Raw genomic sequence first — 19,040 nt, 5'->3', positions numbered from 1 at the left:
GTGTAAATCAAATCACATCATATTCCCTCCTGGAGTCAAAGTCCCCAAAGGCAGCCATTCTCGTGAGCCAGCTGCTGCCTCTCTGTAAGCCTCACCCTGCGCCCGTCCCTTACGGCTGGGCTCCAGCCACGCTGACTGTCTCTGTCCCCTGAACACAGACTCTCAGTGCTGTTCCGTCCCCCCACCCCCAGCGTGCTTTCTTCCTCAATCTAGAGCAGAGGTCCCTTGCCACTTGAATCTCAGCTGGAATCGCACCCCAGAGGAGCCCTGCCTGCCTCTCCCCTCTCAGGACAGCCTTGCCTGTTTTATAAAATTTTAAAAAGATTTTTGGCCACGCCGTGCAGCATGTGGGATCTCAATTCCCCGACCAGGGATCGAACCTGTGCCCCTGCATTGGTAGTGCAGAGTCTTAACCACTGGACCGCCAGGGAAGTCCCAACCTTACCTTCTTTACAACCATTGTCATCACAGGAATTGCGTTATTGATGTCTGGGTTAATAATTTATGTCTGAGCTCAGTGAGCTCTCTGAGGAGTGATTTTGTTCGTTGCAATATTGCCACATCTAGAGCAGTGTCTGCCTAAAGGTAAGCCCAAGAACTGGTGTGCCCACCAAGTCGTGGGGCAGGTAGAGCTGGGGCAGGCAGCCTGGGCTTTCTGGTGAACTGGTGGAGGGCTAAGCCAGCTCAGCACAACTTCAGAGAGGCCCCTAAAACCAATCTCTGACGGGCTCAAACGAGCAATTGGCCCATTAAAAGTCAGCCCCTTGTTGTGAAAACTCCTTCCAATGGAAATGATAGAATATTACTATCAACTCCCAAACTCAACTCTTTACTAGATGCTTCCAGGCACGCTTCTGTGACAGCTGGCATCGGTGACAAATACTGGCAGGAACTGGTACCCAGTGATCACCTTTGGTCGTGAGGCTGTTTCTCTTACTAAGCAATTTGTGTGCCTCTACCTACATCCCAAAGGCTGTCTCATTTGCCACAGTTTAATAAACCCAGTCATACCAAAATGGTATCTTTGCTTATTGTGTGAAAATAGGAAGGCTTTGAAGGAGTGACTTTCCTCTTTCAAGCAGCAAGGGGGGACGTTCAAAGGTTCTTCCTGAGTCTTTTGTGCCTTCATGTTTTTCATCTCAAAATAATCTGCAAGCCGGAGTGACACATCTTGGGGTGGCGGCCCTGAGCCCCATCAGTTCCCTCCTCTGAAACTTCCCTGGAAGTTTCACACACAAAAGCTGAGCTGGTGGCTGTGGAGAGAAAAAATGGTATATAACCAAGTAGTAAGGGATCTGCAGAGGGAGAAAAAAACATAGATTGGAATGAGGATCAACCAGGAGACAAGAACAGAGTTGCCACCTAAAGACCGTCCCTTGTCATCTGCCTCTACAAGGATGACGTCACTGGCCACTGCCATCGCTGACCTTCAACACCCCCCGAAAGGAGTTCAGGGCGGAGATCAGGAATGCGGCGCTCTGTGCTCTGGGAAAAACTGGTAGACCAGGGCTTCAGATAAATATTTTCAGCAGAAGATTTTAAGAGCCCAATTCTAGCATCTGCTCACATCTAAGAAGCACTAGCCTCACGAGCAGAAACATTTGCTCCCCGTGACTAACAGCCTTCTGCCAAAATGTGCGCTTAAGTGCACACGCCCCCTTCACCAAAATCGCATGTGTATTGACTTTCTCCCCTACTTCTTCGGAGCAGCTCCTCAGAGCTATGTGAGACGCTGGCTCCTGGGCTATAGTCCTCATTTTGCCCCAAATAAAACTTAACTCACGACTCTCATACTCTGCATTTAAAAAAAATTTTTTTTTATTTGGTTGCACCGGGTCTCAGTTGCGGCTTGCCAGCTCCTTAGTTGCAGCAGGTGGGCTCCTTAGTTGTGGCATGCATGTGGGATCTAGTTCCCAGACCAGGTATTGAACCCGGGCCCCTTGCATTAGGAGCGTGGAGTCGTATCCACTGCGCCATCAGGGAATTCCCTTGTGCGTTTTTTTTTCAGTCGACAGAGCACATTACCTTACACCCCACTGACCCAGGCCGTCACCCTGGGAATGGGCCAGTCCAATGAAATGTTTAAGCTTCATTTATCTAATGGAAAATGCTAAATTTTTTTTACATCTTTATTTGAGTATAATTGCTTTACAATGGTGTGTTAGTTTCTGCTGTATAACAAAGTGAATCAGCTATACGTATCCATATATCCCCATATCTCCTCCCTCTTGTGTCTCCCTCCCACCCTCCCTATCCCACCCCTCTAGGTGGTCACAAAGCACCGAGCTGATATCCCTGTGCTATGCGGCTGCTTCCCACTAGCTAGTTATTTTACATTTGGTAGTGTATATATGTCCATGCCACTCTCTCACTTCGTCCCAGCTTACCCTTCCCCTTCCCCATGTCCCCAAGCCCATTCTCTATGTCTGCGTCTTTATCCCTGTCCTGCCCCTAGGTTCTTCAGAACCATTTTTTTTAATTTTATTTTTTTTAGATTCCACATGTATGTTATAGCATACGGTATTTGTTTTTCTCTTTCTGACTAACTTCACTCTGTATGACAGACTCTAGGTCCATCCACCTCACTACAAATACTTCAATTTCATTTCTTTTTATGGCTGAGTTATATTCCATTGTATATATGTGCCACACCTTCTTTATCCATTCATCTGTTGATGGACACTTAGGCTGCTTCCATGTCCTGGCTATTGTAAATAGAGCTGCAATGAACATTTTGGTACATGACTCTTTTTGAATTATGGTTTTCTCGGGGTATATGCCCAGTAGTGGGATTGCTGGGTTGTATGGTAGTTCTATTTTTAGTTTTTTAAGGAACCTCCATACTGTTCTCCATAGTGGCTGTATCAATTTCACCACTATTATTCAAGATAGTTTTGGAAGTTTTAGCCACAGCAATCAGAGAAGAAAAAGAAATAAAAGGAATCCAAATCATGAAAGAAGAAGTAAAGCTGTCACTGTTTGCAGATGACATGATACTATACATAGAGAATCCTACAGATGCTACCAGAAAACTACTAGAGTTAATCAATGAATTTGGTAAAGTAGCAGGATACAAATTAATGCATAGAAATCTCTTGCATTCTTATACACTAATCATGAAAAATTTGAAAGAGACATTAAGGAAACACTCCCAGTTACCATTGCAACAAAAAGAATAAAATACCTAGGAATAAACCTACCTAAGGAGACAAAGACCTGTATGCAGAAAACTATAAGATACTGATGAAAGCAATTAAAGATGATATAAACTTATATTTGGTAGATGTAAGTTAGACACTACTTGCCCTGTTTGATTCACATAAAATCAACTTTTTCCACGATGATTACACAGGCTCCTCCTTGCTGGGCAGTGTATCTGGGGCACGCTGCTTTGGAGCACCCCAGAGGCCAGGATGTTAACTTCGAACTGGAGTATTTTCAAAGTTTGCATACTGGTATTGAACTCTTGTTCTATTACCATGGAGAGATGTAAGATTGCCTTTTCCAACTCATAACCTCTAAAGCTTGGGAATAAGACCCTCGATGCTGAAAAGAGCTTGGAGTTGTGGTACACAAGGAGATTCTCTACAGTTTCTTTACTTGCACAGTTATGTAGCAGAACTTCATGAACAAAGAAGCCCAGGTTTGTAACTTGGCTGGCATTTGGGGTAGAGGATTTTGTGACAGAAGAAGCCAAGTGCCCATCATCCAGACCATTGAGGTGGGAACCCTTTATATACTTTGTTGCCACATAAAATTAAAAAACCAGAGTGGTTTTCAGACAAGGTTAGAATGGAATCTGTAATTCCCAGTGTCTGGGGCATTCTATGGCCTTTGTCATTGGTGTCCCCCAAACCTCCATTTCCCATGTGCTTCTGTCAATCTTTGAGAACAAAACAGATTGCAAAAGAGCCGGTACAGGAGGCCTGTCATCTGGTTTTGGCAGCTGTAAAGTTTGGTTCTGTCATGTAACCAATTTTAGTCCAGGGTTTTTTTTTTTAATATTTATTTATTTGGCCGTGTCGGGTCTTAGTTGTGGCCCACTGACCCACTGTGTCGGGTCTTTGTTGCGGCATGCGGGCTTCTCTAGTTATGGAGGACGGGCTTCTCTCTAGTTGTGTCATGTGGACTCCAGAGTGCAGGGGCTCAGTAGTTGTGGCACGTGGGCTTAGCTGCCCCGCAGCACGTGGGCTCTTAGTTCTCCGACCAGGGATCGAACCCACGTCCCTTGCATTGGAAGGCGGATTCTTAACCACTGGACCACCAGACAAGGCCCAAGTCCAGATTTTTGATCCACCCATATATAGGTTGGGTATTGGCCAGTTTAATCATGGGGGGTAGCTACAATACCCAAGTTGTTCAAGGGTGACTGTGAGCCATTTGGAACATGTGGTGATTGGGCAGACGTTTGTGTTAGAGTCACTCACAGCTTTCTTGAGAGGTTTGAGGATGCCACCTGTGGGCTCAAACTGCAGAGTTTGATTGCAATATTGTCCTGGAGTGTCACCCAAGAAAGGTCCAGGGTCATGTTTGTTTTCAATGCAAAGGGAAAAGTTTCCACCTATGGCCCTTATCTGGGTAAGGGACAGACAGTCCTTGGGCTTCTATAGAGTTTTCTGGGGTCCAAATGACTGTCCAAAAAGAAGACAGAACATGACACTGGACCTTTCCTGGCGTGTGTTTTCTTCCAAAGGCCCTGATGTACACCCAGTCTCCTGATCTAAAGGGATGGCGAGCCTTGTCAGTCGGTGGCGGCCATGCCCCTTTTATCTGTTGGTGATGTGCTTCAAGTACACTTGTTAGTTCTTGTATCTAGGTAGTCATAGCATTGATTGTTCACGTAAGACTCCATAGTGTTCATTTCATCCAGGAATGGAAGGTTTACAGGTGCCAGTAGGCATTGGTTGTCCAAACACTAGTTCAAAAGACATCAATCCATGCTTCCTATTTGGAGTCTTCTGATCTCTACAAGGGCCAAGGGCAAAGCTTCTGATCGTTTAAGTCCAGTTTCTTGACAAAACTACCCTAAAGTCTTTTTCTGTCCACATTTTTATGTTCCACTTGCCCCACTGATTGAGGATGATAAGGGTATGAAATTTTTTTTTTAATTTGGTTGCACTGGGTCTTATTTGCAGCACTTGGGCTCCTTAGTTGTGGCATGTGAACGCTTAGTTGTGGCATGCATGTGGGAATCTAGTTCCTAGACCAGGGATCAAACCCAGGCTTCCTGCATTGGAAGGTGAAGTCTTAACCACTGGACTGCCAGGGAGGTCCCTCATTTGGCACCCTTTTGTATCCATTTGTCTGTTTCAGATTGCAGGGCATGTGCCCGATAGTCAATAATGTTAGTCAGGGATAAAGGCTGGTTTAAAAATTGGGTGGGGAAAGGATCAGGGGCTCCCTATAGAGCTGCGTGTTTAGCAGCTCTGTCTGCCCTATCACTTCCTAAAGATACAGCCTCTGTGTCCTTAGTAGGGGCCGAGCAAGGAACAATAGGAATTTTAGAAGGCAGATGAATAGCTTGTAATAGGGCAGCAGTTATGTGCGCATTAGCAATAGGAGTTAAAGATCCGTGGGATTTCCAAACTGTGGCAACGGCACGGCAGACTCCAAAAGCATATCTGGAGTCTGGGCAAATAGTGGCCGTTCTCCCTCTTGCTAATGTACAAGCTCTAGGAAGAGCTATGGGTTCAGCAGCTTGGGCTGATTTCACAGTCGACGAAGAATAAGCCTCAAGAGTTTCATCAGGGAAGCTATGGCATAACCAGGTGTTATGTTTTCCCGGAAATTTCGCTTAGAGGAGTCCTCATGAAATAGAAGTGAGTCCGGATTGTTTAAAGGGCCATCTGCGACATCATCTCGTGGCTTAGAGACCACTTCTGTGGTTGCAGGGCGATCATATGGGAGGGAGTGGGTTCTCTGTAATCTGGGGGGTGCAGCGGAGGACCTGGGGTCAAGGGGTTACAAGACTGAGAGGATGGAGGGTTAGTTAGAAGAGCCTGCCCAGAAGTGATCTGTGCTGTGTAGAGAGGTATGTGTCCTACGGACGCGTAAGACGGCAGACACAGCCTGGGGAACACGGAGACGGATGCGGTCTAAGGTTACAGCACTGGTGGCAGCTGCAGCCACCATATGGGGCAAATCTGACGCTATGGGATCTAACTGCCGTGAGAAATATGCTATAGGACGGATCCAAGAGGCACAAGCCTGTCCTACGATGCCTGCAGCAATCCCATGATTTTCATGGTGGTATAGATAAGGAAGCTTGTCAAAAGTAGGTAAGAGCTGGGGGTGTGGATAAAGCTTATTTTAAGGCTTCAAAGGAGGTGCCTGTCTCTGGGGCCAGGAAACGGGCTCTGGAGTGCTATCTGGGAGGCATGCCTACAGAGGCTTAGCAAGGGTTGCAAAATTAGGCATCTATCTGCAGCAGTAGCCACCAGCTGCCCCTAAAAGCTTAGGTAACCATTTGTTCATTTTAGGGAGAGGGATGGACAGCAATGACTCTCCAGGTGTTTAGGGTGAGCCTTTGAATGCCCTGAAATATCTCATGTCTTAAGGAGGTAACAGTGGTTTGCACCCATTGAAGTTTAGATCTGGAGGCTGTATGGCCTCGTTCAGCCGGTCCCTTCAGGAGAACAAGGGAGTCTGTAAGAGCTGATCACAAGGTAAAAGGTCGAGACTTCCCTGGTGCCACGACGGTTAAGACTCCACGCTCCCAATGCAGGGGCCCGGGGTTCGATCCCTGGTCCGGGAACTAGATCCCACATGCCTCAACTAAGAGCCCACAGGCCTCGACTAAGAGTCCACACGCCACAACTAAGAGTCCACATGCCTCAACTAAGGAGCCAGAGAGCCTGCCTGCCGCAACTAAGACCAGGTGCAACCAAATAATTAAATTAATGTTTTTTTAAAAAAAACAAAGTAAAAGGTCAACATACTGAACAAACATTGGAGCCTTGGGTAAAGACTACAGGATCTGGTTTGCCTTAAAGACTTGGGAGAATGCTGAGGGAGACTCACAGTATCCCTGAGGTATGAGAGTCCATATTAATTGTCTCCCTTTAAAGGTAAATACAAAAAAAACAGAATGCAAGTCAGGGTGCAAAGAGTTTGAGAAGAAAACTGAACAGAGGTAAATTACTGTAAAGCAGGAGTCTGCGTCAGCAGGAATTATTTCTGTGAGATTAACAGCTGGACCAGGGACCACAGGACGTCAAGGAATTGCAGAAGAGTTCATAGCTCTTGCGTCTTGTACAAATTGATAGATTTGGTTCCTGTCAGAATCAAATTTGACTTCTTTCTCTGTTGGCAAGATTGGGGTGTTACAGGGTGAGGAAGTAAAGACGAGTATATCCTGCTTCAAGAGGGAGTCTATTGTATAAGCTACAATATATAAGCTATATTGTGCACCACAGGGAATACAGCCAATATTTTATAATAACTAAAAATGGAGTATAACCTTTAAAAATTGTGAATCACTCCACTGTATACCTGTAACATATACAATATTGTATACCAACTATACTTCAATAAAAAAGGGGGAATCTATTAGAGATTCAATTCCTTGCTTTGTATCCCTAGACAAAGGGATTAGGTTATGCTTGTGATACCAAGCAGAGCCCTGTGGGGCTCCTGGGCATAAAGCCTTTCTGTGTCCCCCCATTTCTTAATTACAGGAAATAGGCTTCATTCAGCCTCCAAGACCTTCCCTGAGTTCCAAGGGGTAGGTTCAGACCGTTGCTAATCAGGGAAGGGAGGGGATGCAGAGACAAGGGAGGAACAGTCAAGAAAGAATAGCGCAGTCTTGGGGCAGGTCCTGGTTCCCCCCAAGGGACACACAGAACAGTATCTTTTGGGCTCTTTATAGAACTAAACCCCCCAATAAATGGAAGATGAAGCAATCCTCCTTCCAGAGAGAAGGTCACTGGATTGATAGCCTCGGAAAACCAGAGAAGCTTACCTGGAGACCACCTGAGGCCAGATTAAAGGAGTGCGGGGTCCTGCACACACCCTAATCCTATCAGCAACCCCACCCCTGAACTATTTGCTGTAAAATTCCTCACCAAAACCTCCCGGCTCGGGACACATACTTTTTGAGGGGCCTGAGCCCGCTGTGTTCCCCTTTGCCTGGCAAAGCAGTAAAGCTCTTCTTTTCACCCAAAACTCTGTCTCCAAGATTCGATTCAATACCAGTGCACGGAGGTCGAGGTTTTGGCATCAAATTCAATAAGCCTGTTCATGATAAAACCCAGAGGTAACTTGCCAGGTTTAGAATAAATCTTTACCATGGATGCAAGAGGCATCCCTGGTGAGGGGGCAGATGTAGCCCTCACGATTCAAAGGTTTACTCCCAGAAATAGTCTAAAAAAGTAAAGACCTTCGTTGCATAAGTGGTAAGGATGGTATAGTGAAAATGGTGTCCCTGGTCTCCCACAAAAATGTGTGGCACCTTTGCCTATAAACCCACTAATTATGTGGCACTGGGCAGGTAGGACTTTTCCAGCACCAACAAGCAACAGAGTTTCCGACAACGAAGGCCCCTTTGAGACTGGGACCACTTGTGAGCGCTGGAATGGCTGGACACAGAGGGCGCTGTGTTTGACTTAGTGTCTCAGAGCCCCAGTCTACCTGAATGGCCACAAGATGCACCCCGTAAATGCCCCTTCCAGATGGCGCAGACAAGAGGGAGGGTTCTCACTGGCCAAGAAGCCAAACTCTTCAGGACGTAGAACAAGACAGAAAGGAAGACTCCAACTTTATCTTATCTGCACATTAACAGTTTGCCTGGGTCTTGAGTTCCTTGGAGTCATGCTAAGGCCTGGGAGGGTGGGGACTGGGTAACATTCTACAGGGTACCTTGTTGCATGGAAATTTTCTTGAGGTTGGTGGGTGACCTAGTGTCAACCTGACAGGTTCTGTGACCAGCTTACCCCCTCGCGGGTGTCTTCTTGAGGGCGTGAGCACCCTAATGTCTATTAAATGCTTGCCTTGTACCCACCAATGGGGCAGCTGTGGCTTCCAAGACGTCCCTTAGCTTTAACCTCGTGGGTCTATCAACCCACAGCAGTGTTTGTCTACACAGACTCGTGGTCTGTGAGGTTGGCCTGAACAACAGGCTTACAGGGCCTGTGCCTGTATCCCACCCTGTGGAATTTCCTTCTTATGACAAATGACACAATACAGACAAAGAAAGACAGTAACCATCTCTGGGGGGCTGAGGGGCAGGGAGGATGAACACACCAAGAGTGCTCTACCAAATTCCCAACCAAGTGTCACTGAGCCAGGGAATTAGTTGCACAAATATTTTCTCCTGCTAGTCTAAATTTAGAGACAGAAAGAAGGAGATTCTCACCACATTCGTGCCCCTGAACCCCACAGACAGATTCTGGGAGGCCGGCATGCTAAGAAGTATCACCTTCTGCTGGCCTTTGTCAGGTGTCCCAGCATCTCTTCACCTGCATCCGTCTTCAGGAGGAAGCAGCTTTCCACCCAGAGAAGGCAGTTTTTCAGCCAGATGTTCCCAGCCAGGGAAGTATCCTTCCAACTACGCCAACTGTGGGGAAGGGGAAATTTCCCCTCTTTCCCCTCCTCGGTCTTTTGTCTGGCAATTCAAATGACCTAGGGAGAGTAACAGGAGAAACTCAACTACGTTACTTGTGCACAGGGAATGTACATAAGTGTGAAGAATTCCAAAAGCAGTGAGGCCAGGTGAGGTAAGGAGAAGGAGGTAGGGGTTTGAGGTCTCAAGGGGAAGTAAGGGAACTCACAGAAGATACAAAGTAATGTTTGGTAAACAAATGTTTAATGGGCCATCCTTTTTTTTTTTTTAATAAACAGCTTTATTGAGATATGATTCACACAGCACAGACTCACCTGTTTCGAGTGTACAGTTCAATGATGTTTAGTACATTCACAGGTGTGTGCAACCATCACCAGGGTCACTTTTAGTACATTTTCATCACATCAGAAAGAAAGTCCACATCCTTTAGCTATCACTCCACCTCGCCACACCCACCCTCCCACGCTCCCCCAGCCCTGAGCAACCACTAATCTACTTTCTGTCTCTATAGATTTTCCGATGCTGGACTTTCCTCTGAATGGGATCATATAATATCTTAGTCCGTTTGCGCTGCTGTAACAAAAATATCAGATTGTGTGGCTTAAACAGCAGACTGTTCTAGAAGCTGGGGAGTCCAAGCTCAAAGTGCCAACAAACCTGGAGAATCCGTTTCTCGGTTCAGAGACGGCCATCTGTTCACTGCGTCCTCACGTGGGGAAGGGACAAGGGAGCTTTCTAGAGTAACTTTTCTTAAAGGCACTAATCCCACTCATGAGGGCTCTGTCCTCATTACCTGATTACCTCCCAAAGGCCCACCTCCTAATACCATCACATTAGAAGTCAGGTTTCCACATCTGAATTGGGGAGGGACACAAACATTCAGTCCATAGCACATAACATGTGGACTTTTGTGACCAGCCGCTTTCACTTAGCATAATGGTTGCATGGTTCGTCCGTATTGTAACATGTATCAGTATTCCATTCCTCTTTATGGCTGACTAACACTCCACTGGATCGATAGGCCACATTTTTTTATCCATTCATCAACGGATAGACACTTGGATTGTTTCCACCTTTAGGCAATGAACAATGTTGCTATACACCTTCCCGAACAACGTTTTGTGTAGACGTATTTCATTTTGGGGGAAATATGCTTAGGAGTGGAATTGCTGGGTTATACAGTAGCTGCTGTGAAATAAAACTCACATTCTATGGCAAGACCAGAAAAATTTAAACACACAAAATCTTCCTTGCACTTTGGCCTCCTCTTTCCCCATGCTGTGCCTTGTGTGTCTGTATTAGGCATCGACCAAACCTCCCATGGGCAGAAATACTTGCTCAGCCATAAAGAGCAAACTTCTCCCAGCGTCGAGACAACCCCTTAAAGATAACGTTCCTTCTTGATCTCGTAAGGGACCACAATAGCGCTTAGCTCTGGACTGTGTGAACTGTGAATAATATCTCATTTTCTGTCCAGCCCTCTGCCTCAAAAAACTTACATAACTGTGCCTGGACTGCTAATGGGCAGGACAATTCTCGGGGTTTTCTGAGATGCTGTTCCCAGGCTAGAAGCCTCAAATTTGGCACAAATAAAATTTTCCATTTCTTTCTTAGGTCAACTGATTCATTCTTTTGTCAACTCTGTTTAATCATCTGAGGAACTTCCAGACGGTTTTCCCAAGTGGCTGTACCATTGTGCATCCCTACCATCTCACACATTTTTAATTACCTACATTAAACAGGAAATTATATTTATAAATCGGTCATACTAACTGAACTTGTTACTATAGTCCTTCATACCATAGGACTCAGAAGAAAAACAGTCCTATCCAAAAAAAAGATTATTATGTTCCTTTATGTCCTCACAGCTATGACTGACAGTCGGTGACTTTATAAATTATCTTTTCATAGGAACCTAAGCTAATAAATTCCTTTTGAAAGTTGGATCATAAAGATTGCTCTAAGATTTTAAGAAAGCCATTAGCTTAAAGAAGACATATAGTTCTTTCCCTGAGCCATTCATCCACAAAAACACAGTGTGTTTGCTGCCTAGTACTGTCTTCCCAAAGTGGGAGGATACGTCATTTATGAGAATCTGACAATGGTGTATCAAAAACAGGAAATATAAAGTGACAAAAGAAAAGACACAGGAGGAGAAGCTGAAGATAAACCTTGACCACAAGAAGATGAGAATTAAATCAGATCCACGTCACATAGCTAAATACACAACTGTACTTGTACGGAGAGCGCCAAGGAGGTACTTTGAATGAAATCAATCCATTTGATAACCCAGAAGTATTACACTTGGAGAAGATAAAATCTCTATAATGAAAGGATTTTCTTTTACGTCTCCTTCTGCTGTAGAAGAACTCCACGAACTTTGACCTCCAGTAGCCAAGAACCTGATTTGTCAGCGGTAATTCACGTTAGCCAAGCTGTGGCCACTGTGCCCCTGCTTCTATGCATCAATGACCTCTCCAGTGTTCCCTGTGACTAAAAATAATAAACGCCCGAACATTAATATTGTTGATAATAGGATACAAGTGAGGAGAAGGTATCTCTTTTGTTCGGCTTCTCATTTTGTGTTAGAATCTCAAAAATCACAAGGATGTTAGAACTGGAAACCGTATGGGAGATAAGTGGTTTTGGGGTTTTTAAAACAATATTTATTTATTTATTTGGCTGCATGGGTCTTAGTTGCAGCACGCGGGATCTTTCGTTGCGGCACGCAGGCTCTCTGGTTGTGGCGCAGGGGTTTAGTTGCTCCGTGGCATGTGGGATCTTAGGTCCCCGACCAGGGACTGAACCCACATCCCCTGCATTGGAAGGCGGATTCTTAACCACTGGACCAGCAGGGAAGTCCCAAGATAATGTGGTTTGTAACTCAAGGGGAAACAATCTCATTTGGGAATCTGGTGAGAAATGTGGACTTCTTTCCTAGAAAAATGGGTAGCAACCATAAACAGTATCAGGGTTGCTAATTAGCCATCCCTTATCCTGCTTAACCAGTAGGGTTGTGAGTGATACCCTTACCTGCAGGATTCTCACAGAATAGATGTCCTTAGAGGCTGTTGATGGGGCGGAAAAAATCGCAGGTGGCCAGAGACTTCTGGAGACTAGCCTCTCGGGGCAGAGGCGCGCAGATCGCCTCCAGGGGCAGACAGCAGTTGCCAGTTTAGAAAAGTATGTATTTAGGGACCTTAGGGAGCTGACAGTCCCCGGGGAAGGCAGGGACTCGGGCTCGGAGGGAACGAAGCCAGAAACAACACTCGACCCCATCAGGAGGCTGCGTTAGAGAGATGGCATTGTCACTGCCGCTCACGGAGACCTTGCTCTCCAGCCATCCCTTCCCTCCTGCTTCTCTCCATCACTGGCTCTGGATCAGCCTCGTATAGGAGCATCTGATGAGCAGAGCCCGAGTCAGGAGGCCGGGCCACCGGGAAGACCAGGGAGTGCGATCTGCTTCCAGCCGTGGGACATGGAAACTCTCTAGTTAGGAAGAAGGATGCCAGGGAGCCCTAACACAACTTCCACTGTCTGGGAGGGGCTGGCTGAGACTTAAGATTTGGGGAAGCGGGACTTCCTCGGTGGTCCAGTGGTTGGGACACTGCACTCCTAATGCAGGGCGCCCTGCAGGTCGGGAAACTGAGATATCACATGCCACGGGGCAACTAAGCCTGCATGCCACAACTAGAGAGCCCACGCACCGCAATGAAAGATCCCACGTGCCGCAATGAAAGATCCCGTGTGCCGCAACTAAAGATCCCACATGCTGCAACTAAGGATCCTGTGTGCCGCAGCTGGTACCCAGCGCGGTCAAATTTTAAAATATATATATAAGAGTTGGGGAAACAACTGACATTGGAGAGACCTGGCGGGAGCTCCTCATTAGGGGAAAATGTTGGACTCAGGCTGAGCCCAGGGGAACGGCAATGCATGGTCCCCAGTAAGAAACTAAGACGCAGGTTACACCAGCCTTGGTCCTTCCCCAGTGGACCAGAGGTCCTGCCCCGATTTCCTGGATGCATAAGATCTCCCCCTGTTCCCATGCCACTACTGGAAAGGAAGGGAAAGGAAGACTATGGGAGAAATGGACTATATAGGGTGTTTAAACTTTCAAGTGACTGCTAATTTACAGACAGAGAGAGAGAGGGAGAGACTAATCCAAAATGAAAGAGTGTGTCATACAGCAAAATATAAGTTGAATTTTTAGTACTAGACAGAACGGGAGCTTCAGAGCAAGAGGAGATAAACTCTATAGTTTAAAAAAGTAAAGATAGCATGTTTGCACCCTAAACCATGGGGCGTAAACGCCCAGGGTTCAAGTCGCCCTAAGGGCTGTGTGCAGGGGCTTTTAATCTCTGGAATGAGATTAAACGGCAGGGGGAGAAGCGCTGGGGCAGGAGTAGCTGGGCGATACTTATCCTTTGGCAACCCAAGATTGATTTTTACTTTATTTTTAATTGAAGTATAGTTGGTTTACAATAGTATATTCGTTTCAGGTGTACAGCAAAGTGATTCCATGACACATATATATGTATATACCTATATTCCTTTCTTTCTGTTCTTTTCCATTATAGTTTATGACACGATATCGACTATAGTTCCCTGTGCTACACAGTACATCCTTGTTGTTTATCTATGTTATACACGGTAGTGTGCATCTGTTAATCCCAACGCTGGAGTTTTGAGGAGTGGAGTTCCTTCTCAGGGATGCAAGGGCAATTTCCACAGTGTCAGCTGGGTCCAGGGGTTTCCTGGGGAGATCAGGCGTCTGGAGGAAGCTGTATCCCCAATAGAGGCTGCAGGCAGCTTCAGCAGTCCTGGGAAATGGAAGGGAAGTTCATGGTCTGTGTGACTCCCAACTGGAATCCCTGTGGGTCCACGGAGGCCCAAGACTGGCCAGAGAGCATGGGGAGATTGGGCGGAGATGACCTCTCACCCCATGATGCGCTGCCTTTTTTTTTTTCCAGTTTGTTTGTTTTACTGACACCTGGTTGCTCAGGCTTTGACCGCGTACTTCCGCAGTGGGTACAGCCTCTCCTTCCGCTGCTGCTTCTTGGTCTTCAGGTTCTCTTCGTGTTTGCTGAGCCGGCGGCGCATGGCACGCGTTTTCTTGGGCCGCAGATCCAGGGGCTAGTACTTCTTGCCCTGATAGAATTTCCTGAGGTTCTCTTTCTGAGTCTGGTTAGTGACGGTGAGCACACGGGCGATGGATTTGCGAACAACACGGATCCTGGAGAGTTAGGCAGCTGCGCCGCCTGTTACTTTAGCCACGCGTAGCTGGGACAGCTCCACTTTCAGGTCCTCCAGCTGTTTCAGCAGCTCCTCCTTCTTCTTGCCGCGAAGGTCTCGAGCCTTAATCTTGGCCATGACTGTAGAGTCAGCCTCCGCTGCCTCCTCGGAGGGAAAAGGCTCATTCCCACGCAGGAGAAAGTGGGCTCCTGGGGGGGGAGGAGTGCACAGCCTGACGGGGGGGTGGCGTGTGTTCCAGGGGAGGGAAGCGAGTCCCGCCTGGCAGCCAGGTTTGCTGATATGAACTTGGCACGAGGAGCACAAGCTCTCACCTTCTAGGACACACGGTGACACTCATGACCACCACTGAACCTCCTTTTGCAAAGCACAGACTTCTGGGGACGGCCCAAAAAGGGAGACAGAACTCGCCTGGAACAATGACATCATTGCTCCGCTCTGAGCTTCAAGCTGGGCTTTTAAGTCTATGGTGAGGCTTTGGAAAGCTGAGCTGTCAAGTGAGAGCAAAGGATTTCTCAGAACCCACAAAATGACTTTTTTTTTTTTTTTTTTAAGATCAAAGCTTGGAGGCGTAACTGGAAAGTAAATCATACAGCAAATCGCCAGGGGACAGCAGTTATAAGGTCAAGGTCATTCCTACCTAAGAGAGAAAGCCCCCTGGGGCCGGGAGATGTGAGAACCTGAGGTGGGGAGGGCAGAGACCCTTCCCCCTGCCCCCATGTGCCCCTGGGGAGGGCGGAGGGGGCAGAGTCACTGCAGATGGTGCTTACCCTGAGAGGACTCCGCTTTGGCCTTGAGACAGTAATATTTAAAACCGACGGAGAACTTACTGCATTGGACTGAACACCCTGCAGAGGCCCAGGAGAGACGTGCACTCCGTGCAGTTTCCGGGCTCCAGGGCCACGGGGAAGCAGGTACTGGAAAAGAGGGAACTGCATTTCTGTACACGTGGGACACGGGGTGTGGCTTTTGAGACCCCCGGCCCAGCTCTTACTGCAGAAGCTGACGAGTCTCAACCTGGGTATGTGGAGCTCCTTTGCATACGCTGTGAGCGCCCCGTACCGGGGCACAGGTGGCAGGTGACGACCAGGACAGCCAGTAAGGGAAGAGGGCAGAGCGTTCCGTGCTGGGGGGATACAGCCACCAGGATCCGATGGCGGAGGGACTTGGAGTCTGAGAGAGGATGACGCGGCATCGGCCAGGGCCTCCTCCCTCTGTGAAGCTGCCCTGAGGTCTCACCACCACTGGGCCTTGCCCTTTCGTGGGCGTCTCAACGTAAAAAGAAACTCAACCAAGTAAGTCTAGAGGGTTACAAGCAAACACGCGTTCCCTGTACTCCGTCCCCCACTCTCGTTATGCCTCGTGTAATTTCCAAGAGAACTTTATGCAGCTGTAAACGCCATCCTGGTCCCCCTTTCTCCACAAATGGGAGTGTCCTCTGCGTGCTGTGCTGACCTTGACCTATCGGAGACCTTCCGTGTCAGCGTGGAGGGCTTCCTGGCTCTGCTCCGTGGCTGCCTGGTATCCCACTTCGTGATTGGCTGGGCCATAATTTTTTTCACATTCCCTCCAGTGGTGAGCGCTGAGTGTCTCTCAACTTGTTTCTAAAGTGAGCAGTGCTGCAACGAAATGGATAAGCTTGAACATCTTCACTTTTCAGGGGTGCAGGTTCGTCTGCAGGATAAGTTGCCAGGAGGGTGTGGCTGTATTTAGAGAATGTGTGCATTTGTAATTTTGATAGATATTAATAAGCTGCTCTCCAAAAACACTGTACCCGTTTACACTCCCACCAGCTATTAGGAGGGCATTTTTAGCTCAACAGACCCAAAGTTTTGAACCTTTCTTCCAGGCCTGCCCCTCCTTCATTCGTTTGCTCAGGCCTGAAAGCAGGAGGCCCTATTTTGCCCCCCCTGCCCCCCATGAGGAAGCCCGGGCAGTGATTCTCCGAAGACAATCTGTCCCTTCCTCTCGCCTTCTCTCCTACCACACCTGCCCTTCTCACCTGGACACCTGTGTGAGCCTCCTGACTCACTTCCCCCCTCGTATCTTCCGCCACCTCTTCTCCACACGCAAGCAGCGGGGCCCAGGCTACCCCCATCACCGCAGGCAGGCTCCTGACCGCCTCCCGCAGACACCCAAAACAGAGCAACGCCCGCTGCGGGGTCGTCTGTTTTGCACACCTGTCAAAACCTGGTGCTGGTGCTGTCTGCTCTGCTACTGTAACTCCCGACCCCCTGGAGCCAAGGACAAGGTCTCTGCGCCCAGGTGAAGGTTCAGAGCGTTGTTCTTGGGTTTTACCCAGAGGCCTCACAGACCCACCCAGGCGGCTTCTTACATCCCACTGCCCTGATACACACACACACACGCACCACACCACCCCCGGGCTTACTCGGGTCTCTTCTCTGGAGAAAGAGAAACACAGCGGCCTCTGCAAGCTGAGGGTGTGGAGAAGAGCGAAGGAAGGGACAGGAAGGCCCCAGGGCCAGGGTGAGGATGAGTTAAGCTGGAGGTCACTTTAGCAGTTGTTCTGTTCAGCAGAGGAGAATGCAGCTAAAGTGACGAGTGGGCACCTCAGGGCTCAATGCCACGCATGCCTCTAGGCTGGTGACAAGTGGGCAGGCCTTGCGACAAGCAATGTGCACCGTCCTGTCCTGTTTGTGAGCAAACCCACGGGCCTTGCCCTCCGGGCAGGCAGAGCACTTCCGTGCGTGTGTGCCGGACCTGCGCGCAGGAGGCCGAGATCCCACTGGCCTCCAGAACACATGGCTCAAGGTCCTCTAAACATTCCATCCAGAGAAGAAGCAAAGGTTTGGAAGATTCACCTGAGAGGCTCAGGTACGGTGTCTGCTTCCCAAGTTCCCACAGCAAACGGGCAGCCAGCTCTGACCCGCTGGGCTGAGCTGGGGCTGGGCTCAGAGGTGCTGGATGCAGCCCTAGGTCCAGGCAGTAAGCTCTGCTGAGCGCCTGCACCTGGGACATGGCCGGGCACGGGCGGGGGGTGTGGACAGGTGACACCTACAACAGCACTCCTTCCTGCGGACCCTCCCCGCACACCCTTGCAGGGTCCTGGCAGCTGGCCTTCCCCCTGCGCTGGGATGATGTCCCGGAGAGCAGGGGTGTGAGATGACCTCCAGGAGACTAAGGCACCTCTAAGTGCTTTGAGTGTATTTCCCGCTCGCGGGTGTTTCTGCTTTAGTCACAAATGGCAATGCAGTCTCTGATTACCTAGTAACTGAGATGGGCTTTAAATAAACACAGGTTCATCCAGTCCACAGGAGAGACCAACACGGCAGGACAGGACCCCTTGCCTGGAGAGGTAGGGGCACGGTATACAGACATGCATCCTGGGGTCTGGAGAGGGTCCAGCATCACGGAAACCCTTTACGACATTGAGATTGTGTTGGATTTCACTTCAAGGTCCTTCCCCACCCCCCCACCCCCGGTCTCGGGGTCGTTTGAAGGGAAAATTCGGAAAAATCTGAGCTGGGGATCATTTCCCTGAGCAGGGCGTCACGGAAATGGATGGCCTCACGCTGCTGCACCTGTCTCCCTGGCTGCGCTCCTTAATCACCTGGAACGGAGCTGTCTTACAAGAGGCCGGCAGCTCCACTGCCTCTGGCAGAGAATTATTCCAGAATCCTTTATGGTGTGGCCAAAGAAACATACGAAGCCTTTACTAGAGGCGGCAAAAGAGGCTCAGGAAGGGGGCCCTGAGATCCGGTGTCTAGGGCAGGGCAGGGGACAGACAGCACAGGGAAGCAGGCACCTGCGGCTCCTGACCCAGCCCGTGGACCTGCCGGCTGTTTGTTCCCAGCCGCCCCTCGCGGCCCTCACAGTTGCCCGTCATCCGAGTCACTGAGGAACCGGGGCAAAGAGGCCCTGCCCAAGGTCACCCCAGGCGAATCTGGGAGTCCAACCCAGATGCCCCCAACTTCAGTGTCTGTACATCCCTGTAGACCGTATGCAGGATTCTCTGGACAGGAAGTATGTGGAGGCAAGTGAACGTTCCTGGGAATTGGGGGTCATGTGAAAACTCAGGCCACAGGCTTCTAACCACACCTATTAACTCCAGACCCCTTGACTCCACGGTGAAGCCCTGAGAAGCCCCGGGGCTTCACGCGGCCGCTCAGATTTTTATTAAACTGCTGCGCCAGCACATCATTTCTGCTCAAACGTGACAGCCTGTTTGTAGAGTTTGGCAGGGCAAAGAATTTCATTAACATGATGT

General features: G+C 48.6%; 1 non-coding gene and 1 pseudogene across 1 annotated transcript; both read right to left on the bottom strand.

Moving 5' to 3' along the window:
• Positions 1–359: 359 nt before the first annotated feature.
• TRNAG-ACC (transfer RNA glycine (anticodon ACC)) lies at positions 360–431 on the bottom strand. The gene has a single exon. It is a non-coding gene; the product is annotated as a tRNA-Gly (tRNA).
• A 14,086-nt stretch (positions 432–14,517) lies between these two features.
• Positions 14,518–14,967, bottom strand: LOC137208566 (large ribosomal subunit protein uL29 pseudogene; annotated as a pseudogene).
• Positions 14,968–19,040: the final 4,073 nt, after the last annotated feature.

The sequence above is a fragment of the Pseudorca crassidens genome, chromosome 16 (assembly GCF_039906515.1).
Source record: "Pseudorca crassidens isolate mPseCra1 chromosome 16, mPseCra1.hap1, whole genome shotgun sequence".
NCBI lineage: Eukaryota > Metazoa > Chordata > Mammalia > Artiodactyla > Delphinidae > Pseudorca > Pseudorca crassidens.
This window is presented reverse-complemented; position numbering and strand designations above follow the sequence as displayed.